The following is a 26,110-nucleotide window of genomic DNA, read 5'->3' as shown; positions in this document are numbered from 1 at the left end:
GACGCCAGTCATACTGAATTAAGACCTACTTTACCTCATTTTAACTTGATTACCTCTATAAAGACAGTATCTCCAAATAAGGTCACATTTTGAAGTACTGGGCTTTAGGACTTCTACATATCTTTCTTTGGGGGACAAAATTTAACCCATAATAATGATTCTTCCCAGCACTGACATAGGACATTGCACTTATCATAGTATTAACCAAACTGATAATTATCTGTTTACTTGTCTGTCTCTCACATCGAAGTGTGAATTGCATAAGGGCAGGAACCATGCTTTATTCATTGTTGCATCCCTAATATTTGAAATAAAACAACACATAGTAATTTTTATTACCTATTTGTCACAATATAAGTGTCACTCCTTTGATCAGAGTTCAATCCCTTCACATGTACTCTGGACCTTGGAGCTTCTAGCTCTTGCAAGGACCATAAACCACTATATCCCTCTGGATTCCACCATGTTCAGCTTCTCCCTTTCTCATGAATTATTTTTCCTAATACTATTAAAATATTTTATATTATTTCACATTGTAAAATCATCTTTAAGTTACCTGTTCCAGCTCTCACCAAATCTATTTCCTTTCAGTACCAGGTTTCTCCAAAAAATTATCTACACATGTTGTTTTCTTCACCTTTTATTCGTTTCTTTATCTCACTCCAATATAGCTTCTGCACCCATAATTCTACCAAATTTTATTTTACTGAGGTTATCAGTGTCTTCCATGTTATCAGATACAATGGACTCTTCTCTGTCCTCAGATTACTCATCCTCTCAGCAACCTTCAGGAGACTTTACCAGGCTTTTCACCGTATTCTATTCTCTCTACTTGCATGAGCCTTCACACTTATGGTTTTCCTCCTATGTCTCTAACTTCTCCTCAGTCTTATTTGCTGGCTACTTTTCCTCTCCATGACATCCAAATGATGGGATTCCCAGGGCTGCATTCTGGATCTCTTATATTCTCCCTCTAAACTGTTTCTCTACATGATTTCATCAATTTCCATGTTTTTATATGTCATATACATGTAGATGGCTTGTAAATTTATATTTCTAGCCCAGATACCTCTTCTGAGTTCCAGACCAGTATATTTAAGTTCCCACTATATCAGAGTAGTCTCATACAAAATTGATCATATCAGTTCTCTTTTCACCCAAACCTGGCCTTATTTCAGGGTTCTCCCATGCCAGTGAGTGGCAAAAGCACATATTCAGTTTACAAACCAGTAACCTGGAAGTTATATTTCTACCTCTGAATATATCAAGTTTAATTAATGTCTCCCCATCTCTGCCACTACTCTCCTAGTCCACACTACCATCATCTCTCACTGGTAATATTGTAATAGTGCTATAATTGGTTTCTCAATGTCCATGAAGACATTGGTTTTTTCAGTCCTATTAAAAGTCATTTTCTACATAGCAGCCAGAGTGAACTTAAAACATAAAAATGGATCCTTTCACTCTACTAAATACCATTCAAAGAGTTCTAATCTCACAATGAAATCCAGTAAGGCCTTGTATTATCTGGTTTCTGTCTACCTCCCCAGCCCCATCTATGACATTCTTCCCATTGATTACTATACTGTAACCATGCTAGACTTTTTGTCTGTTCTCAAAATACTCCAAGGTCTTTACCATGGCAGGGTCCTGTTGCTAGTTAGTCCTTCTGTTGAAATCTTCCCCTCCCTTACACCACCTTACAATCTATATTTGCCTGGTTTATTCTTATTTATTTTTTCAGGACTTTGCTTATATGTCATATCTTTAGTGAAATCTCTGATATTTCCAACCCAGTTCAAATTTTATACCCTTGCTATCTACCTTCATAGAAGTCTGTGCTTTTCCTTCATAATATTTATTACAATATTAACTTATGGAGGGATCATCAGTATATAGGTGGTACTTGAAGCCAAGGAAATAGTAAAAATCCAATAAGAGAGGAAGACATATAACCATTTAGCTCTTCACTCAACAAATATTCATTGAGTGTCTCCTATGTCAAGCATTTTTCTATGCACTGAGGATGTAGTGGAAAACCACCAGAAAATATTACTGCTGAAACCTAGGTCAACAATAAATTCCAAAGAGACACAAGAGTATTTTCTTGAATCACTGTGTTGGATGAGAGAAAATAGTCAAATAAAGCTTCCTGGTTAGGAAAATGATGGATCCAAACATTAAAGATAAAGGGGTATTAGCCAGGTAAAAAATATTATTTATATATATATATATATATATATATGAGTGATATGATAAATTGTGAGATGGAGCCTAGTAAAAGATGAGATTTGGGAAGAAGCCAGGAGCAGGGTCATGAAGACCTTGAATCTCATGTATCTCATGTGGAGGACCATGCATTTTATCCTGTGAACACAGGTATCAATTGTGTGCAGTACACTATGCTGGGTACTTGAGGGTACAGCTAGAAATAATTTTCTGTCTCTGTTTTTAACGATTACAATATCATTGGAAAGATAAGGCATATATATAAAATGTGAAAAGCAGAACATGATACTTGTCAAATGAAGGAGGGAATAAAGTACTTGTCAGGGGAAGAAATGACATGAGCAGGTCAGTCAGGGAGAGTTCTAAGAGAATGTGGGGTTTGTGTTAGGTCTTAAAGGAAAGAAATGGGTAAATTTAGCTAAGCAAGGGATATTCTGGATATTTGTGTGGATTCATATGGCCTACTAAAAGCTTTGTTAGGTCTTTACATTAGGTTGTTTTATATTGATTACATAATTGCTCTTAAAATTAAGACAATTAAGAATATTGGGATTTTGCCCTGGCCGGTTTGGCTCAGCAGTTAGAGCGTTGGCCTGCGGTCCGGAGAGACACGGGTTCAGTTCCCGCTAAGGGCACGTACTTCGGTTGCAGTTTGTCCCCAGCCCTGGTCGGTCGTGCGGGTGGCAGCCACTCGATGTGTCCCTTCACATCGATGTTTCTCTCTCTCTCTTCCTTCCTCTCTCTCCCTCCCACTCTATCTGTACAAAAAATGGAAAAATATCCTCGGGTGAGGATAAAAACAAAAAAAAACAACAAAAAAAAAAAACAAGAATATTGGGATTTTATGTATTTGACAGGCAGTGTTCTCAAGAACCAAATTGTCTATAAACAATGAAAACATATAAATTATGAGTAAGGCCACCAGTCCATAATATCTTTGTGGTCAGAAGCTGTTTCTACATTGTTCATTATTCTATTCCTAGCATTGGGCACAATGCCCAGATAATATTAGGTTATCATTAATATTTGATTGGCTAAATGAATACATGTATTGTCTCCCTTATCAAAGTATATTTTTGCTTCCCCTCTCTCTTCAAATGTAGCTTGAATATACCAGTTAATAATGTTATGTAGCTGTTAACAAATACAAAATTAAAAAAAAAAAAAAACTCAAGTGAAGACATCAAGGTAAACTCAGGTAACAGAAGATGGAGGATCTTGGAGGGGAACAGAAAGAAAGAAATGGAAAAAGGATTCCAAGATGGCTTCAGAGAATGTGGAAGCTACACTTACCTGTTTTTGGCCCCAAACCAGATTTACAGATAATTTCTAAAGCAATCAACCTGAATAATTAACTGATGGTTAACTACACTGAGCTATCGTAGCCAAGGATTTACAGAAGTCACATAGAGACTGGTAGAAAGACCAAATATTTGGAAAGAGCTAACCCCACAACCACTTGTGGCAGTAGAAAATCCAGAGAAATATCTCAGCTGCAAAACGTCCTCCCCCCAAGAATGTGGAGTCTCAACCCAATGCAGGGATTAGCAACCCAAAACAATAGAGATGGGAAGAGGAGCCCACATAACATCTGCTGGTGAAAATCAGTGGGGATTCAGTCAGCCTGGGAGAGAAGGAAGTTCCCTAGAGACCCAGATGCCACCTTCCCAGGGTGGAACATTCCTATTATTACAGCACAAACTTGGGGAGCTCAATGAGTGGTCCTCCAACTATTGGTGACACCACTCTGCCATGCTCAGGTCCTGCAGAGGGGGATGCTGGCTGCATCCAGAAGCAACATTTGGGGTGCTCTTGTTTTGGAGAAGCACTTGGCAGAGACTAAGACAATGATTAGAATGTATAGTTTTGGAAAGGGGGCCATTCTTCTCCACCTTGAGAGCACAGCTGGCACCCTACCACCACCACAATCACATTTTAAATTACTTGGCCTGCAATGCCACTTTGTGGCTCTGACCTGCTGATTTCAGTTGCTCATGGGGATCAGAGTACCATATAGAGCTGGGCCTTTCAAATCATGTCTCTTGGGAAGTTTTAGTTCAGGAATCAGACAGGTGGGTACTGGGTTGTTTGGCTACATCATGGAGGGAGTGAGGCACTCTTATCTCCCCTTCGATCTCAAATTTTTCTATCCCAGAAAGATAAAGAAGTACCCATCCCATTCCTACAGGCTTGCTGGAACCACCCCCAAAAGTAGACTGTTTGAATCTGCCCTCCCAAGTTCTGGTGGCCCTGCCCTGCTGAGATAAGTTCTGCAAGGGAAAGGGAGTACTATCCAGAGCTGTGACAACCAGAGTGTGTCTCCCTCAGAGGCTATTGTCTGGGACTAGGACTAAGTGCTTGGTCATGTCCCACTGGATCGGCTATGACCATCCCCAGTGGGAAAATATTTTGAGCTGTTCTCCTGAGCCACAGGGGCTCCTCCCTCAGCATGCTCCTGTAGAAGGGATAGCTGGCTTCACCTAACTTAAAACTGCAGTGAGCTTCTCCTGGGAGAGCTAGATTTGGAGATTCTGACAAACACTGAGTGGTTTGGCTCTGAAGTAGGGACCACTTTCTCCTCATTGGGTGTCTGACCCCATGACCCCCAAATAGGAGAAACACTGGCTCCATCCTACCATCCCTGGTCAGCCTACCATCCTGAGCTCATGACCTATAATAATGTTTCTGGGTCATGGCCATCCTGGGCCCACTCAACAGTCTTTCTTCAGAAGACTCTAGACTCTTGAGTCTAGGCTCTTCTTCTAGAGTCTAGAGGAAGATCTGGCAACCTCAGGAAAGACAAAGTAACTGACAGGTGAAGACAGACCTCAGGGAGCCTCAAACCTTTCATAGATCTGCCGCAAGTTCTAAGCTAGATAAAGCACACTTTTGTACACAGATTAGCCTTTCCCATGCACACTCAGGCCCAGTACATGCAGTCAAAAACAGGGAATAACATGGAAGTTCCAGACAGGTAGCCCAAAGCCAGTTACACATATCTGACATTGAACTGTACCTGAACTCTACCCAAATAGACCCAGAACCAACACAATTAATGGTAGGCTACAGACCACATCAGAGCATGACCTAACTAGCCACAACAAGCAGCGCACCCAAAGGGGGATTCTGGCAGGCACCAGACTCTTCTGGGAACAACACTGCCTCATGCAGGAAGGGGTTGTGGAAGCCCATACACAGTGACCCATACATGGTGATCAAGGTTTATCCTTATCATCAGCCAGTCTGAAGGATTAATTCCACCCACAAAACAGCAAACAGCATCCAAGACTCAACTACAACAGAAGGATGCACATACACAATAAACATTCCTAGAGCACTGAGCCCAGGTGACATGGAAGATTGTAACACTGAGCCCAACAAGACATCTTCATTATAAAGCCATCATAACAAGTTCAGGAGTCATAGAAGATCTACCTAATACACAGAGACAAACACAAAAGTGAAGACCCAACAGGGAGACAAAGAGATACGCCTCAAATTAAAAACAAGAGAAATCTCCAGAAAAAGAATAAAATGAAATGGAAAAAAAAAATATACTAGGTGCAAAGTTTAAAACAATGGTTATAAGGATGCTCAAAGACCTTAGAGGAAGAAAGAATTATCTCAGTGAGAACTTAAACAAAGAGATAATAAGCATTAAAAAGAACATGAAAACCATAAAAAAGAACCAGTCAGAAATGAAGAATATAATATCTGAAATGAAGAATACATGAGAAGGAATCAACAGCAGATTGGATAAAGCAGAGGGTCAAGTCAGCACATTAGGGGACACGATGACAGTAAGAACCCAGGAAGAGTATCAAAAAGAAAATAAAATTTTAAAAAATGAAGACAGTTTAAGGGACCTTGGGACATCAGGCATAACAACATTTGAATCATAGGAGTAACAGAAAGAGAAGAAAGAGAGTAAGGAATAAAAAACCTGTTTGAAGGAATAATGGCTGAAAGCTTCTCTAACCTGGTGAAGAAAAATATACAGAAATTCAGGAAGTACTGAGAGTCTCAATCAAGAGGAACCCATAGACATATCATAATTAAAATGGCAGAGGTTAAAGACAAAGAGAGAATCCTAAAAGCAGCAATGGAGAGACAGTTAGTTACCTATAAGGGAGCTTCCATAAGGCTGTCAGCTGACTTCTCAACAGAAACACTTCTGACCAGAATGGATTGGCACAAAATATTCAGTCAGCAAAAGCAAGGAATTGAATCCAAGACTATCCAGCAAGGGTATCATTTAAAACTTAAAGCAAAATAAAGAGCTTCGTAGACCAAAAAAAAAAAAAAAAAAAAAAAGTTAGAGTTCATTACCACCAAACCAGTATTGCAAGAAATGTTAAAGGCCCTGCTTTTAGAAGAAGAAGGAAGACAGGGGAAAAAAAGATATAGAGAAAAAACATAGGTCTAAAGAATTAAATGATAATAAATAAGTACCTATCAGTAGTAACCTTAACTGTAAATGGATTAAATACTCCAATCTAAAGAAGCATAGCAGAATAGATAACAAAGCATGACCCATATAGATGCTATCTACAAAAGACCCACCTCAGAACAAAAGATATACAGAGACAGAAAGTGAAGAAATAGAAAAAAAATTCCATACAAATAAAAAAATAAAAATAAATAAAAGCTGGTGTAGCAATACTTATATCAGACAAAATAGACTTCAAAACAAAGGCCATAACATGGGACAAAGTAGGTCACTACATAATATAAAAAAAGGGATTGATCCAAAAAGATATTATAATTCTTGTAAACATATATGCACCAAACATAGGAGAACCTAAATATATAAAGAAAATTGTGGTAGATATTCAGGGAGAAATTAACAGTGATATTGTCATAGTAAGGGATTTTAACACCCTACTGACCGCTGGATAGATCTTTCAGACAAAAAAATAAAATAAAATAGGACAACAGTGATCTGAAACAGCACACTAGATTGGATATATTCAATTGATATTTACAGAATATTTTATCCCAAAGAAACAGAATATATATACTTCTCAAGTGCACATGGAACATTCTCAGAGATAGACAGTATATTAGGATGCAAAATAAGTCTTAATAGATTCAAGAAGGTTGCAATCATATCAAGCGTCTTCTCTGACCACAATGGTACAAAACCAGATATCAATTAAAATTTTAAAAACTGAAAAACATTCAATCATATGAAGATTAAATAATATGTTATTAAACAATGGATGGGTTATCAATGAGATTAAAGAAGAAAGAAAAATTACCTGGAATCACATAAAAATGAACAAACAAACCACAAAATCTATGGAATACAGCAAATGCAGTCCTGAGAAGAAAGTTCATAGCATTATAGGACTACCTCAAGAAGCATTAAAAATTTCTAGTAAAATATCTAATTTTATAACTATAAGAATTAGAAAGAGAGCAACAAGAAAAAAAGCCCAAAGTAGAAAGAAGAAAATAATAAAGTTAGAGCAATGATAAATGACATAGAGACTATAAAAAAACAATACAAAAGATCAATGAAACCAAAAGCTGGTTCTTTGAAAAGAGAAATGAGATTGACGAACCTTTAACCAGACTCTTCAAGAAAAAAAGTAACAAGAACTGAAATAAATAAAATCAAAAATTAAAGAGAAGTAACAACTGACACCATAGAAATACAAAGATTCATAAGAAATTGTATGCCAACATTGGACAACCTAGGCAAAATTGATAAATGTCTAGAAACATACAGTATTCCAAAACTGTTTCAGGAAGAATCAGAAAATCTGAATAGACCAATTACACCAATTGTAATTAAAGCAGTAATTAAAAAAAAAAATGAGAAAACAAATGTCCTGGACCAGATGGCTTCATAGGTAAATTTTATCAAACTTTCAAAGAACTAACACCCATTATTCTCAAACTATTCCAGAAAATTCAAGAGGAAGGATGCCTCCAACCTCTTTTAAGGCCTGCATTATCCTAATTCCAAAACCAAATAACAACATTCAAAAAAAAAAAAAAAAAGTATAGGCCAATATCCCTGGTGAACATAGATGAAAAAATCCTCAACAAATATTAGCAAACTGAAACCAGTTATACATTATGAAGATCATACACCATGATTAAGTGGGATTTATGCTGGGGATACAAGACTGGTATAATATTCACAAATCAATAAACATGATAACAAATAAAATTAAGGATAAAATCATGTTATCATATCAATATATGCAGAAAAACATTTTATAAAATTCAGCATTCATTTATGATAAAAATTCTAAACAAAGTGGGAATAGGGAGATCATACCTCAACACTTTAAAGGCCATATATGATAAACTCATACCCAATGTCATACTCAATGGACAAAAACTAAAAATGTTTTCCTTAAGAACAGGAACAAGACAGGGATGTCCTTTTTAACCACTCTTATTCAACATAGTACTTGAAGTCTTAGCAATCAAACAAGAAGAAAAAGAAAAAGGCATCCAAATTGGAAAGGAAGAAGTAAAATTGTCATTAGTAGCTGATGACATGATATTGTACGTAGAAAACCCTAACAACTCCACAGATGACTACTATATCTAATAAATGCATTCAGAAAAGTAGCAGGATACTAAACTAATATTCAGAAATTGGTGGCAGAAGAATCACATAAGAAAACAAAAGGTGGAGGAGGGTCAAGATGGTGGCATAGGTTAAAGCAGTACTGGCCTCCACCAACAACCACATAAAAATTAAAACTGAACTACAGCAACCATCATTCAGAACTTTCTGAAATCTAGCTGAATGAAAGTCCTACAGCAAGGGAATTAAAGAAGCCACAACAAGACTGGTAGGAGCAATGGAGGCAAGTAAAAAGGTTGGTCCCACACCCATGTGCAGCATTTTTATTTCTTTGTTTAATCCTCACCCAAGAATATTTTTCCACTTATCTTCAGATAGAGTGGAAGGGAGTGAAAGAGAGAGAGAAACAATGATATGAGAGAGACACATCAATCGGTTGCCTCCCACATGATCCCGACCAAGACCAAGGACTGAACCACAACTGAGGTATGTGCCCTTGATCAGAATCAAACCCATGATTCTTTGGTCCAGGAGCTGATGCTCTAACTGCTGAGCCAAACCAGCCAAGGCTATGCGGCAGTTTTTAATTGGCAGGGGTATCTTGGCTTGCAGGTCCCCTCTGAGGAGTGAGAGGTTTCAGCCCCACGTCATATCCTTTATACTAGGGTTCCAGTGCCAAGAAGAGAAGTCCTCATATCTTTGGGCTGTAAAAACCTGAAGGGATTGAGGCTGAGGCTTCTAGACTTACAGGCAGTTTCTCTTAAAGGGGTGATGCACAGACTTACATGAACTTACTCTCTCTGAGATCCAGCATTCAGTGAGAGCTTGAAAAGAACCAGGGACATCTGGGGAGGAACTAACTTCTCTGGCATCAGGGCAAGAGCTGGGAGTACAGATTTCTCCCTGACAATAGTGCTGGCAGAGGCCATTGTTCTCTTGCTGAGCCCTTCCTGACACAGAGCAGACAGGCAGGTACCATATCTGAGTCTCCATCAATGTGGCTATTTGCCCTACCCTGGTGATTTCCTGAGACCCTGTTCCACCCAGCTGCCAGGATCATCCAGGATGTTTCCAGTGGCTTTTCCATATGAGTGGCTGTCTTGACTCATACTTCATATATTTATAAAATTACTCAAGCAAGTAGCAGCTGGCCTCAGTGTGTCCAGTACATCTCGCTAAGTGGCTCCAGGCCTGGCACTAGGGACTGCCCACCTTGGTTCACAGCTTGGCCTCTCCTGGGCACCTCCAAGCCAAAAACAAATAGCAGCCATGTGCAGATTGTTCTGTAGCTTGTGCCAGGTGTCTCAAGGCAATGAATGACTTTGCACCTCCCACAAGACCCCAGAGCAAGTGTACCTGGTGGTCAGTTTCAGACCATGCCAGATTACAACCCTTCCTCCTTGATGAGTGACACATTCAAGGGGAAAACTTGTTGAGCACCAAAGCCTCACTGAAGCAACCCTGTTCCACAGGGTCAGCTCCTACAGAGCAGAACTTAGGCTGTAGTTGTAGTAGCCCTCACAGCTGATTGGTCTGGAAGTTAATCCCTCCTAGTGACACCAACAGCAATGAAGGCTCAACTACAACAAGACAGTGCACACAACCCACATCTGGAGTGCCTAGCTCAGGTGACTGAGGAGGCTGAGCCACTGGGCCTACAGTACACCTATTATACAAAGCCATTCTACCAAGTCCAGGAGACATAGCAGCTCTACCTAATACATAGAAATGAAGTACAGGGAAGCAACCAAAATGCAGAGACAAAGAAACATGTCACGAATGAAAGAACAAGAGAAATCTCCAGAAAAAGAACTAAATTAAATGGAAGTAAGAAAACTACCAGATACAGAGTTCAAAATAATGGTTATAATGATGTTCAAGGAACTTAGTGAGAAATTCAAGAAAATTAGTGAGAATATCAACAATATAAAAAAGGACCAGTCGGATATGAAGGATACACTGATTGAAATAAAGAATAATTCACAGGGAATCAACTGTAGAGAATGCTGAAAGCCAAATCAGTGATTTGAAAAATGAGGAAGCAAAAGAAAAAAATCAGAACAGCAAAAAGAATATAGTATTAGGAACCTCTGGGACAACTATAAGCGTACCAACATTTGCATCATGGGGGTGCCAGAAGAAGAAGAGAAGAGCCCTGGCCAGATTGGCTCAGCAGTTGGAGCATCAGCCTATGGACCAGAGAGCGGTTAGAGCATCAGTCTGTGGACCAGAGAGTCCCGGGTTCACTTCCCGCTAGGGGCACTTACCAAAAAAAAAAAAAAAGAAGAAGAAGAAAAAGAAGAGAAGAAACAAGAAATTGAAAACTTATTTGAAAGAATAATGACAAAACTTTCTTAACTTGGTGAAAGAAAGAGACATACAAGTCCAGGAAGCATAGAGAGTCCCAAATAAGATGAATTCAAAGAGGTCCACACCAAGACACAAACCTCATAAAAATGTCAAAGATTAAAGACAAAGAGAGAACCATAAAAGCAGCAAGAGAAAAGCATTTAGTTACCTACATATGAAAGACCACGTTTTAGAAAAAATAGTCACTGGTATAAAAAAAATCCAACTAGAACATGTAAAGTGTGTGTTTCAGGGAAAGTGCAGCAAAACCAGATATATTTGCAAAACATGTTGTGTACCATTACACATAGGTGATTGCTATACAGTATTCCACACCAAAAAAAATTACTAAAATATATAATATGTATAAAATATAATATGTAGTAAATATATACAAAGTTTCATTTAAATTCATTATTTATAAATAAAGTATACTAAAGTTTATTTAGATTGTTTCACTTTCATACTCAATTACAAAAAAACAGCCAGTGACATGAGATAACTTCTGCATAAATTTGCCGGTCAGATATATGTTAAAATACCAATGGCATATCTCAAAGATATAGAACAAATATTCCAAATATTTATATGGAACCACAGAATCTCCAAATAGCCTTAGCAAACTGGAGGGAAAAAAAGTTGGAAGTATTATACTACCTGATATTAAACTGTACTACAAGGCCACAGTAATCAAAACAGTATAGTATTGGTACAAGAACAGGCATATAGATCAACAAAACAAAATATAGAGCACAGAAATAAACCTATGCCTTTATGGTCAATTAATATTTGACAAAAGAGGCACGAACATACAATGGGTTAGATACAGTCTTTTCAATAAATGGTGTTGGAAAAATTGGACAGGTATATACAAAAAATAAAACTAGACCACCAACTTACATTATACACAAGAATATAAACTGAAAATGGATTAAAGACTTAAATGTAAGTCACAAAACCATAAAAATTCTAAGAGAAAATATACACAACTCAACACCAAGAAGAAAAACAACCCAATTAAGAAATGGTCAAAGGACCTGGATAGACCCTTCTCCAAGAAAGACATATACAAATGGCCAATAGACATATGAAATAAAGCTCAATGTCACGATTCATCAGAGAGATGCAAAATAAAACCATAATGAGATATCACCTCAGACCTGTCAGAATGGCTACCATCAATAAGTCAACAAAAAAACAAGTACTGGCAAGGATGTTGAGAAAAGAGAACTCTTGTGCACTGTTGGTGGGAATGCACATTGGTACAGCCAGTATGGAAAACAGGATGGAGTTTCTTCAAAATATTTAAAATTAAACTGCCATTTGACTTCTGCAAATATATCTTAAGAGTCCTGAAACACAAATCAGAAAGAATATATGCATCCCCATGTTCATTGCAGCACAATTTATAATAGCCAAGATCTAGAAACAGCACAAGTGACCATTAATTGATGAGTGGATAAAAAAAGTGGTTGTACACTTACAAAATGGAATACTACTCAGCCATTTAAAAAGAAAATCTTACCTTTTGCAACAGCATGGATGGATATGGAAAGTATTATGCTAAGTGAAATAAGCAAGTCAGAGAAAGACAAATAAAATATGATCTCACTTATATGTGGAATCTAATGAACAAAAGAAATTGACAAACAAAATAGAAATAGGCAAGGATACTTTGAACAGACTGACAGCTGTCGGGGGGGGAGGGTGGAGAGGAGACTGGATGAAAGAAGGTAAAGGGATTAGCCAATAAACACGTATACATAACACATATACCCAGACAACACTGTGGTGACAGCGAGCGGGAAAGGGGGAGGTGGGCAAAGAGGGGTAAATGGAGATGGAAAGAGACTTTGCTTGGATGATGTGCACATGATGCAGAGTGCAGATGATGTTTTGCTGAGCTGTACACTTGAAACCTGTATACTTTTGTGAACCAATGTCACCCCAATAAATTCAATTTAAATTTTTAAATTTTTGTTATCTTTATTGATTTTAGAGAGAAAGGAAAGGAGAGAGAGAGAGAGAGACATTGATGAGAGAGAACATCGATTGGCCACCTCCTGCATGCTCCCCACCAGGGATTTGGCCCACAACTTGGACATGTGCCCTGACTAGGAATAGAACTGGTGACCTCTTGGTGCATGGGTTGACACTCAACCACTGAGCCACACCGGCCTGGCCAATTTAAAAATTGTTTAAAAGTCTGTCCCAAATAAGTAATTATGAATTATAAAGTGATCCTGGCTGGGTAGCTCAGTTCGTTGGAGCATCATCCCATGCACCCAAAGATAGCAGGTTCCACTCCTGGTGAGGACACATACCTATGTTGGGGGTTAAATCTCTCGTTGGGGTACATATGGATTTAACCCATGTATGTTTTTCTCTCACATCGATGTCTCTCCCTCTCCCGCTCCTTCTCCCTCTCTCTCTCTCTCCCTCCTCCCCCTTCCTTGGTCTCTAAAAAAATCAATAAAAACTTATCCTCCGAGAACTGAAATGGCGGTGAAGTGAATGGAGCCACACAGACCATCTCCCAGGACCAAACTGGATTTACAATGAAAATAAAGGCAAATCGTCAGGAAGGGGCAACCGAAAGACACCTTGGAGGACCACATAACCAGGGACACCGACTCAATACTGGTAGGCTTGTGAGGACGCGAGAGGGGGCCGGGAGCCCACAGTCCGCAGAGGCCTGGGCAGGGACCAGGGAACTCAGCGGGAATTACTGCTACCAACTCCGTTGTGACCCTACATGGGTCCTTGGAACTCTGTTGCCTGCTAAGCCCTCGGCTGGTGCCGCACAGACTCGCGGGGACCAGGAGACTAGGCGGGACGCTGCTACCAAGGCTGAGTCATGTGAACTCTGCATGCTAAGCCCTCAGCTGGTGCTGCACTGACTCGCGGGGATGAAGGGACTGTGCTGGACGCTACCACCACCTCTGCAGTGTTCCACTACCGTGGCTCAATCCTGGGGTTTCTGCTGAGTGCAAAGCCCTTGGCTGGAGCCCCATCCGGGCCTCCCTTGGCTGGAAGCAGCGCCCTCAGGTTAAAAGTCCCAGGAAGCTTAACGACCCAGAGTGCAGACAGAGGCTAAATTGGCAGCAGCCACTCACCATGGGCTCTGGCAGAGGGAAGGCAGACTGGAATAGAATTGTGTGGGGACACTCGGGTTTCAGAGGGTGCTAAGAGCTTTCGCTGACTGCAGCCACGCAGGACTGTGGTAATTTTACTCCTTCCCAGGGCCCTGGGGAGAGGCGGAGGCCTCTCCCTCAGAGATTCACCCCACTGGTGGCCATTTAAATGCTAACTGAGGCCCATTAACAACCAACAGCTGCCTCACTCTCAGGAAATCCTCTTACACTGAGCACCTGAGGGAGTTTTTCAGGCAACTCAGAAACCAAGGGTCTACAGGTGTCCTCTACTAATAGCCTCCAGGCAAAAAAAAAGCTAGAGGATAACTACCATTCCCTGGGCTAGCAACACTAACCAGAAAAGCTAAGACTTGATGGTGGTGTTTAAAGTGGGTCCTCCCTGGCTCATCCAAACTGGGGAGAGGGAGCCACAAACTGCAGAAAACCAACACCCACAGGGAAAATTTGGTAGACTCCAAAGGCCACTGTGATAGCCAAAATGGTGAAAAACAGAAACAAAAGTCAAATGAAAGAACAAGAGACCTCTATGGAAGATGAGATAAATGAGGTGCAGATAAGCAAGTTAACAGAACTAGAATTTAGAGCCATGATGTTGAGGAAGCTCAACAGGATGTGTAAGGACATGAGCAACATGAGTAAAGGCATAAAAATGTTAAAAATCAACCAGTTGGAAATTAAAACCAACAGGAATAAATGAAGAATGACATATCAGAAATGAAAAACACATTGGAAGGTATAAAAAGCAGAGTAGGGGAAGCTGAGGACCAGATCAGTGAATTAGAAGGCAGGCTAGAAGAAATCAACCAAACAGAAAACCAAAAGGAAAAAAGAATTAAAAAACAGGAAGACAGCTTAAGAGAACCGTGGGACAACTGGAAACGAAATAATATTCACATCATAGGGGTCCCTGAAAAAGAAGAAAATAACCAAGGGTTAGAGAATATATTCAAAGAAATAGTGACAGAAAATGTCCCTAATTTGGTGAAGGAAGAAGGCATTCTAGTTCAAGAAGCACAGAGAGCCCCAAGTAAGAAGAACCCAAACAGGCCCACACCAAGACACATAGTAATCAAACTGCCAAAATTTAAAGACAAAGAGAGAATGCTAAAAGCAGTAAGAGATATGCAACAGGTTACCTACAAAGAAAACCCCATAAGGCTCTCAGCTGACTCCTCACAATAAACACTACAGGCTGGAAAGGAATGGCATGAAGTAATCAGGGTCATGAAAAACAAGGATCTGAATCCAAGACTACTCTACCCAGAAAGGCTATCATTCAAAATAGAAGGTCAAATAAAGAGCTTCCCAGACAAAAAAAAAAGAGGCTAAGGGAATACATTAGCACCAACCCAGCACTGCAAAAAGTATTAAGAGGACTGTAGTAATTACCAGGAAAAAATGGGAAGGAAAATAGAACCACACTAAACAAAAATGGCAATAAATAAGTACATATCAATAATCACCTTAAATGTAAATGGAGTGAATGCTCCCATAAAAAGACACAGAGTAGCTGATTGGATAAGAAAGCATGACTCATCTATATGTTGTTTACAAGAGACCCACCTCACAACAAAAGACTCATATAGATTGAAAGTGAAAGGATGGAAAAAAATCTTTCAAGCAAATGGAAAAGAAAAAAAAAGCTGGGGTAGCAATACTTATATCTGATAAAATAGATTTCAATATGAAGGCCATAATTAGAGACAAAGAAGGCCACCACGTAATATTGAAAGGATCTATCCAACAGGAGTGATATAACCTTGATAAACATATATGCAACCAATATAGGAGCACCAAAATATATTAAAACAACACCTGGAGGACTTCAAAGGAGAAATCGATACCAATACAAACATAGCAGGGGACTTCAACACCCCACTGACATCACTGGATAGATCCTCTAGACAAAAATTAGCAATGAAACAGGGATTCTAAATGAAGCACTAGACCAAATGGATTTAATAGATATCTACAGAGAACTACACCCCAAAACTACAGAATTCACATTCTTCTCAAGTGCACATGAAACATTCTGAAAGATAGACCACATGTTAGGGCACAAACTAAGTCTCTACAAGTTCAAAAAGATTGAAATTATATCAAGCATCTTCTCAGATCACAATGGCATGAAACTAGAAATCAATTGCAAGAAGAACATACAAAGACATTTGAACACATGGAAGCTAAATAACAAGTTATTAAAGAATGAATGGGTCACCGAGGAGATCTAGGAAGAAATCAAAAACTTCCTGGAAACCAATGAAAATGAAGACATAACAACACAAAATTCATGGGATGCAGCAAAAGCAGTTCTGAGTGGGAAGTTCAAAGCACTACATGCCTACCTCAAAAAAGAAGAAAAATATCTAATAGACCATCTAACCTCACAACTATAAGAACTAGAGAGCAAACAAAAAGAAAACACCAGAGCAAGTAGAAGGAAGGAAATAGTAAAGATCAGAGCAGAAATAAATGACATAGAGACCAAAAAAAACAATTCAAAAGATCAATTAAAAAAAAAAAACCAGCTGGTTTTTCGAAAAGATAAAGAAGATTGATGGACCCTTAGGTAGACTCACCAAGAAACAAAGAGAGAGAACCCAAATACACAAAATCAGAAATGAAAGAGGAGAGATAACACCTGACACCACAGAAATACAAAAGATCGTTAACAACTACTATGAACAATTATATGACAACAAATTCGACAATCTAAGTGAAATGGACAAATTTCTAAAAACACATAGTCTCCCAAAACTGGATCAGGAAGAGATAGAAAACTTGAACAGACCAATAACAACAAAAGAAATTGAAGATGTAATCAAGACTCTCCCAGCAAACAAAAGCCCAGGCTTGGATGGCTTTATGGGGGAGTTTTACTGAACATCCAAAGAAAAACTAATACCCATTCTCCTCAAACTATTTCAAAAAATTCAGGAAGAAGGAAGACTTCCAAACTCATTTTATGAAGCCAGCATAATTCTATTTCCAAAACCAGAAAAAGACACAACAAGGAAAGAAAACTACAGGCCAATATCCCTGATGAACATATATGCCAATCCCTGACACAATACTAGCAAATCGCATCCAGCAATACACCAAAAAAATTGTCCACCATGACCAAGTGGGACTCATCCCAAGGATGCAAGGCTGGTACAATATTCCCAAATCCACCAATGTGATACACCACATAAATAAAATGAAGAATTAAAACCACATGATAATATCAATGAATGCTGTAAGAAACTTTGACAAAATCCAGCATCCATTTCTGATAAAAACGCTCAGCAGTGTGGGAATAGAGGGATCATATCTAGACATAATAAAGGCCATATATAAAAGACCTACAGCCAGCATCATACTCAATGGGCAAATCTAAAAGCATTTCCCGTAAGAACAGGAACAAGGCAAGGATGCCCACTTTTGCCACTCCTATTTAACATAGTACTGAAAGTCTTAGCCACAGCAATCAGACAGGAAGAAAAAATAAAAGCGATCCAAATTGGAAAGGAGGAAGTGAGATTGTCATTATATGCAGATGACATGATACTATACATAGAAAACCCCAAAGACTCCATCAAAAGTTCACTCAACTTAATAAATGAATTTGGCAAAGTAGCCAGATACGAAATTAACGTCAAGAATCGATGGCATTCTGATACACCAATGATGAACTCACAGAAAGAAAAACTAAGCAAACAGTCCCATTTATCATTGCGGCAAAAAAATTAAGATACCTAGGAATAAACTAGGAATAACCAAAGAAATAAAGGACCTATTCGCAGAAAACTACAGGTCATTGAAAAAATAAATAGAGGAAGATATAAAAAAGTGGAAGCACATACCCGGTTCATGGATTGGGGGAATTAACATCATTAAAATGTCCATATTGCCAAAAGCAATCCCCATCAAAATACCAACAGCATACTTCACAGAATTAGAACAATTACTTCAAAACTTCATATGGAACCAAAAAAGGTCTCGAATAGCCATAGCAATCTTGAAAAGGAAGACAAAGTTGGAGGGATCACAATACCAGATTTCAGGCTATACTACAAAGCCACTGTAATCAAAACAGCCTGATACTGGCACAAGAACAGGCATATAGACCAGTGGAACAGAACAGAGAACCCAGAAATGGACCCAAGGCAATATGCTCAATTAATATTTGACAACGGTGGCAAGAGCATACAGTGGAGTAAGGACAGCCTCTTACTAAATGGTGCTGGGAAAATTGGACAGCTACTTGCAGAAAAATGAAACTAGACCATCAACTTACACCCTACACAAGAATAAACTCAAAATGAATAAAAGACTTAAATGTAACTCATGAATCCATGAAAATTCTAGAAGAGACTGTAGGCAACAAAATTTCAGACATCATAAGCAGCAGAATTTTTACTGACACATCACCCAAGGCAATAGAAACAAAGGAGAAAATGAACACATGGGACTACATCAAACTCAAAAGCTTCTGCACAGCGAAAGATACAATCATCAAAAAGTAAGGCTACCCACTGTATGGGAGAGCATAATTGGCAATGATATATCACATAAGAGGTTAATTTCCAATACATATAGATTGCTCATACAACTCAACAAAAGACAAAAACCCAATTAATAAATGGGCAGAGGAACTAAATAGACACCTCTCCAAACAGCACATACAAATGGCTAAGAAACGTATGAAGAAATGCTCATCATCACTAATCATCAGAGAGATGCAAATTAAAACAACAATGAGGTATCACCTCACACCTGTCAGAATGGTCGCCATCAACAAATCATCAAACAACAAGTGAGGGTGTGGAGAAAAGGGGACTCTAGTGCACTGCTGGTGGGAATGCAGACTGGTGCAGCCACTATGGAAAACAATATGGTGTTACCTCAAAAAATTAAAAATTGAATTTCCATTTGACCCAGTGATCCCACTTCTAGGAATATACCGTAAGAAGCCTTAATACCAATCAGAAAGAATATATGTACCCCCATGTTTGTAGCAGCACTATTTACAATAGCTAAGATCTGGAAACAGCCCAAGTTTCCATCAGTAGATGCATGGATATAAAAGCAGTGGTACATATACACAATGGAGTACTACGCAGCTGTACGGAAGAAAGATCTCTTGTCCTTTGAGACTACATGGAGGGACCTGGAGAGTATCAGCCTAAGTGAAACAAGCCAAACAGAGAAAGACAAGTTTCATATGATCTCACTTATTTTTGGAATATAATGAACGTACCAGTCCGAGGAATGGGGTAGTCCCAGGGACACTGAAGTGGGGTACAGACCGATAATCCCCTAAAGAGGGGGGTGGTGGGAGAGAGATAAACCACAGAACTTATATGCATGTATGCATGAACAGTGGACATGGACAACAAACTGGGGAAAGGGCAGGGAGGGAGGGGGGGAATCAGTTGGGGAAAAAGGAGAAACATCTGTAACCAAAATTAATTACTAAAAATTTTTTTAAAAAAAAGCTATGGCTTAAACTCATTCTCCTTGTTGTCTCCAATATTGAGACTGTCCTTGACTATTTCTTTTTTAAAATTATTTCAGAAATTCCTTTGCTAACTCTGTCAATGTCTTCCCTTCTTTCTTGATTTACTTTATATTTATAACACCTATTATCTCTAACATATACTTTGCTTAATTCCCTTATTTTTAAAATAATTTAATTTTCCCATCACTATTTATTTCCTCTATGCCCTCTTCCACCTCCACCCATCCCTCTCTACCTCCACAATCACCACACTGTTATCAATGTCAATGAGATTTGAATCTTTTTTTCTTTTTTTTCTCCATCCCCCCACTTCCCACCTCCACTTCCCACCCCCAATCCTGAGCAGTCTGCCTGCTCTCCATGAGTCTGTCTGTATTTTGCTTGGTAGTTCAGTTTGTTCATTAAATTCCACTTAGGAGTTTAATTATATGGTACTTGTTTTTTTCTGACAGGCTTATTTCACTGAGCATAATCTTCATCAGGTCCATCAATGCTGTCACAAGGGGTATACTTTTCTTCCTTTTTACAGCAGAATAGTATTCCATTGTGTAAATGTACCACAGTTTTTTTATCCACTCACCTAGTGATGGACATTTGGGATGCTTCCAAGTCTTGGCTATTGTTAATAATGTTGCAATGAACATGGGGGTACATATATTCCTTTAAATTAGTTTCAGATTTCTTTGGATAAATTCCCAGAAAAGAAATCACTGAGTCATAAGACAGTTCCATTTTTAATTTTTTGAGGAATCTCCATACTGCTTTTCACAGTAGTTGTACCAATCTGCATTCCCACCAATAGTGTAAGAGGTTTCCCTTTTCTCAACATTGTCACCAACATTTGTTTTTTGTTGATTTATTGATGATAGCCATTCTGACAAGTGGGAGGTGGTATATCATTATGGTTTTAATTTGCACTTCTCTGATGATGAGTGATGTTGAGCATTCTTTCATATGTCTATTGGCCACTTGTATGTACTCTTTGGAGAAGTATCTACTCAGGTCTTTTGCCCTTTTTTTTTCATTGCATAATTTGTATGTTTTTTTTTTTTTAATTGATCTTTATTTTTAAAGTATTACAGATGTCCCCACATTTCCCCCTATTGACTCCTTCCTCCCCATTCTCATCTGCCTCCTGCCTTCCCCACACCATTGTCTGTGTTCATTGGTTATGCATATAAGTTCTTTGGCTAATCTCTTTCTACCTTCTTCCCACTTCCCTCAGAGGATTGTCAGTCTCACACAAATTTGTACTTATCCCCTCACCTTTTTCACCCATTCTGCCAAACTTCCTCACATCCAGCAAACAACAAAAACTTCTCTGTATCAATAAGTTTATTTCTGTTCTGCTTGTCCATTGTGTATGTAGATTCAATTATTGCTAGATTTGTATTCGTTGTCATTTTATTGTTCATATTTTTTATCTTCTTCTTCAAGAAGACTGTTCAATATTTCATATAATTCTGGTTTGGTGGTGAAAAACTCTTTTGACTTTTTCTTGTCTGGGAAGCTCTTTATATGTCCATTGATTCTAAATGATAGCTTTGCAAGATAGAGTATTCTTGGTCATAGGTCCTTGCTTTTCATCACTTTGCATATTTCTTGCCACTTCCTGATGGCCTGCAGAGTTCCTTTTGAGAAATCGACTGACAGTCTTATGGGAGATTCCAGGTAGATAACTGCTTTACTCTTCCTGCTTTTAAGAGTCTCTCTTTGACATTAACCTTTTGCATTTTAATTATGATGCATCTTGGTGTGGGCCTCTTTAGGTTCATCTTGTTTGGGACTCTGTGCTTCCTGGACTTGTATGTCTGCTTCCTTCACCACGTTAGGAAAGATTTCTGTCATTTTTTTAAGTATATTTTTTATTTCTTGTTCTCTCTCTTCTTCTTCTTGCAACCCCATGATATGGATATTGGTGTGTTTGAAGTTGTCCCAGAGTCTCCTTAAATTATCCTTTTTTCAAAATTACTTTTTCTTTTTTCTGTTCTGATTGGGTGTTTGTTTGTTTGTTTGATTGCTTGTTTGTCTTGCTTTCTTATATTCCAAATTGATGGTTTGCTTCTTGGATCACCTACTTTACTATTGATTCACTATAAATTATTCTTTATTTCAGTTAGTGCATCTTTGATTTCTGACTGGTCTTTTTTATGCTCTTGAGGGCCTCTCTATGTTCCTTGAGCATCCTTATAACCAGTGTTTTGAATTCTACATGTTAGTTGCTTATCTCCATTTTGTTAAGTTATTTTCCTGGAGTTTTATTCTGTTCTTTCATTTGGGACATGTTTATTTGTCTCCTCATTTTGTCTGCCTCCCTGTGTTTATTTCTATGTATTAGATAGACCTTCTATGTCTCCTAGGCTTAGTATGCTAACCTATTGTAGTAGGTGTCTTGTAGTATCCAGTGGCACAGCCTCCCTGATCACCCCAGTTGGGCACTTGAGGTGCACCCCCAGTGTGAATTGTACAGCCTTCAGTTGTAAATGAGTCTTGATTGTTGTTGGCACATCAATGGGAGAAATTTATTCAGGCTGATCAGTTGCAAGGACTGGTTGTGACCACTGACCACTGACTTCTGACCACTTTGGAGGATCAACTGTGCAGGGGTCCACCACACACAGAAAGACTTACTTCAGCAGAGTTCTGGTACCCACTGAGTCCACCCCTTGAGTGTGTCACTTGTGGAGGTTGTTGGGTGGTAGTACTTTGACATAGTGTGAAGCTGTCCACTGAGTGTGTTATCTCTGGGGCCTCCCAGGAGGCACAGGCCAAAGTCAGCCCTGCCTGTATTCTACTTGGGGCCACCAGGCATAAGCTACAAAGCTATCTGAATATGGATGCTTCATTTTCTGGGGCCGAGTTATAAACCAAGGCTGGCTCCTCATACTACTGGGCCTGGGACCACTTATTGAAAGATTTGCTTAGGCCAGATGCTGCTTATTTGAGAGACTTTAGGGAAATCCAAAGCATGAGCCCAGACAGGCCATTCCTATGGTCAAGCTACTGGGAAAAGCTAGAGTCAGCCTGACATTTGGGTGGGGCAGGGCCACAGAGAATCACCAGGGTGAGACAAACAATGTTAGCCAGGTTTCTGGAATTTAAGATATGACTCCTGTCTGCTGACCCCATGCAAAAAAGGCTCACCAAAGGAACAATGCCTTCCCCCAAGACATCTGTCCCGAAGTAGGCTGCCTCTCCAGCTCTTGCCCAGATGTCAAACAACTCAGTCCTTTCTTCTATGCCTCTGGTGCCTTTCAAGCTGCCTCTCCCATTCTAGAGCTCCTCTGGAGCAAGTTCAAATAAGTCAGTAAGTCCATGTGTGGACTCTTTAAGAGGAACTTCCTGGGAATCCAGAAGCCTCAGCCTCTCTCACCCTCAATTCCCGCTGATTTTTATGGCCAGAGGTTGTGGGTCTTCTCTTTCTGGCACTAGAACCCTGAGCTGGGGTCCTGGTGTGGGACTGAGACCCCTTGCTCATTGGGGAGGACCTTTATAGCTGATGTATTCCTCTTAATTTTTATCTGCTACAGGAGCGTGAGACCACCCTTTTCCATGCCTCTGCCTCTTCTACCGACCTTGTAGTTGTAGGACTTCAATTGAGCTTGATTTCAGGTAGTTCTGAATAATGGTTGTTCTGTAGTTTAGTTGTAATTTTTATGTGATTGTGGAAGGAGGCAAAAACCGCATTTACTTATACTGCCACCTTGACTGGAAGTCATTGCCCATTTTTTATTTGGAATGTTTGTTGTTGATTTTTGGTGTTGAATTTTATAAATTCTTTATAAATTTTGGATATAATTAATTCCCTTCTAATAGTTTCTCTCCTTTAAGGTTTCACAAGAGCATGGATTTTTTTTCTCTTTTATTCATTACTGAGTCAGCACCTAGAACATTTCTAGACAGAGTAGACACAACAAATATTAGCTGAATGAATTTTTGAGGTAGTGTGGTATAGTGAACAGTGCTTTGCCTTTGGAATGTAACAAAGCCATGTTCAGATATTAGCTCTGCTTCTTAGTATGTCACCTTGGGCCATTCACTTGACCTCTATGTGATTGTTTCCTTGTCAGTCAAATAAGAATTGTACCAGAGCCTGTTGGGGAGTCCCCCAGAGACCAATTCTCTCTTCTAGAGAGAGGTTGGAAAAATTTTTTAAAGACCAGAGTTTTTAGGCTTTGTAGGGAATTCCACCTTTATCATAACTGTTGAACAGTGACATTGTAAGGAGAAAGCAGCATAAATGTCATATGAATAAATGAGTATAGAAGAAAAGACTGGAACAAGGGTGAGTGTGTGAGAGTATGAGTGAATGCAGGAGAGAGTATGAGTGTATGTGAGTATGGATGAGCAACCATGCAGCAGTGTGGAAACTTAGGGCAGACTCTTCCAGTGCTGTGAACAGGGGAGCAGCCAGCTACCACTGTGCGCTCCTTGGCAAGTCACTTCTCCCTGCTCATGACTGGAAGGCCCCACCATTTTGGAAGATCCACTGGGTCTTCTCTGAGAGGTAGCAGCATGGAATGGCTAGGGCCCAGCAACCCAAAGCCACTGGTACACCGTGCACCATCGGACCAGTGGCCCTCACTGAGACAATGTGGGCCAGTTCACAGTAGCCATGCTGTCAAGATACCTGCTCTCAGCAGCAGTGGTGGGGCTTGGGGCCAAACACCATGCCCAGCAGCAGTAGCAGTCAGCTTGGGAAATGAACACCACCCCAAGCAGCAGTAACAGCTAGCTCAGGAGCTGAGCACCATCTCCGACAGCAGCAGCAGCAATGCAGATCAAATAAGAAGCTGAACCCCACCTGGCAGAAGCTGGTAGCTGAGGACCCATGCACCCTAGCAGTGCACCAGCTGGACCCATGCACCCCAGAAGCACCTACCATTACAAACTAACACGAGCTTCCAGCTGACAATCCTCCAAGACCTATAGCCAAAAAGAGGCACCATGCACTAGAACAGACTGGGAAGCATACCAGTTTTGTCTGATACACACTGACCTGCCTATACATCTCAACAGGCCTCACCTTGCCTGGAATTAGCAGACTGCTAAAATGGTGACACAAAGAAACAATCCCTAAATGAAAGAAAAGGGGGGATCCCCAGAAAAGGAACTACATGAAATTGAAGAAAGCAATTTGTTAGATAAAGAATTAAAAGCAATGGTTTTAAGGTTGCCCAAACAACGTAGTGGTAATTACAAGCAACTTAGTGAGAATTGTAAAGAGCTTAGTGAGAATTACACCAGCATAAAAAGGAGGAAGAAATGATGAATAAAAATCAAGTGGAAATAAAGAATGACATAGCTGATATAAAATATACTTTGGAAGAATTCAACAGTAGACTAGAAGAAGCTGAAGACCAAGTCAGCGAGGTAGAAGACAAGGTAGGAAAAAACAACCAAATAGAGCAGCAAAATAAAAAATAAATTAAAAACCAAGAAGGGAGTTTAAGGGAGCTTTGGGACAATATAAAATGTAACAACATTCACATCTCAAGGGTACCAGAAGGAGAAGAATTGGAGAAAAAAAATAGAGAACCTGTTTGAAGAAATAATGACAAAAAACTTTCTTAACCTGGTGAAGGAAAATGTTACACAAGTCCATAAAATATGGAGTCCCAATCAAGATAAACCTAAAAAGACCCACAGCTAGACACATCATAATTAAAATGGTAAATGTTAAAGACAAAGAAAGAATCTTAGGGTCAGCAAGAGAGAGTCAGGAAGTTAACTACAAGGGAGCTCCCATTAGATTGGCAGTTGATTTCTCAATAGAAACATTGCAAGCAAGAAGGGAGTGGCAGGAAGTACAAAAAGTAATGAAAAGGAAGGGTCTGAACCCCAGAGTACTCTATTGAGCAAGACTATCATTCAAAATTGAAGGTGAAATAAAGAGCTTTAGAGCAAAAAAAAAAAAAAAAAAGAATTTCATACCACAAAACCAGCACTGCACGAAACACTAAAGGTACTATTGTAAGAAGAAGAAATAGAGACAGAGGAACACAGGCATAAAATAAAAATGGCAACAAATAAGTACTTATCAATAATAACCTAAAATGTAAATGGATTAAATGTTCCAATCAAAAGGCAGGTTAGTTGATTGAATAAGACAACATGACCCATATATATGCTGTCTGCAAGAGAACCAACTTAGAACAAAAGACTCTCACAGGATAAAAGTGAATGGATGAAAAAAATTTTCCAGACCTGCCCTGGCCAGTTTGGCTCAGTGGTAGAGCATTGGCCTATGGTCCAGAGAGACCCGGGTTCGATTCCCGCTAAGGGCATGTACCTTGGTTGCAGTTTGTCCCCGGCCCTGGTTGG

The sequence above is a fragment of the Molossus molossus genome, unplaced genomic scaffold, assembly GCF_014108415.1.
Source record: "Molossus molossus isolate mMolMol1 unplaced genomic scaffold, mMolMol1.p scaffold_m16_p_2, whole genome shotgun sequence".
NCBI lineage: Eukaryota > Metazoa > Chordata > Mammalia > Chiroptera > Molossidae > Molossus > Molossus molossus.
The sequence above is the reverse complement of the archived record's forward strand: the minus strand, read 5'-3'. Positions refer to the sequence as shown.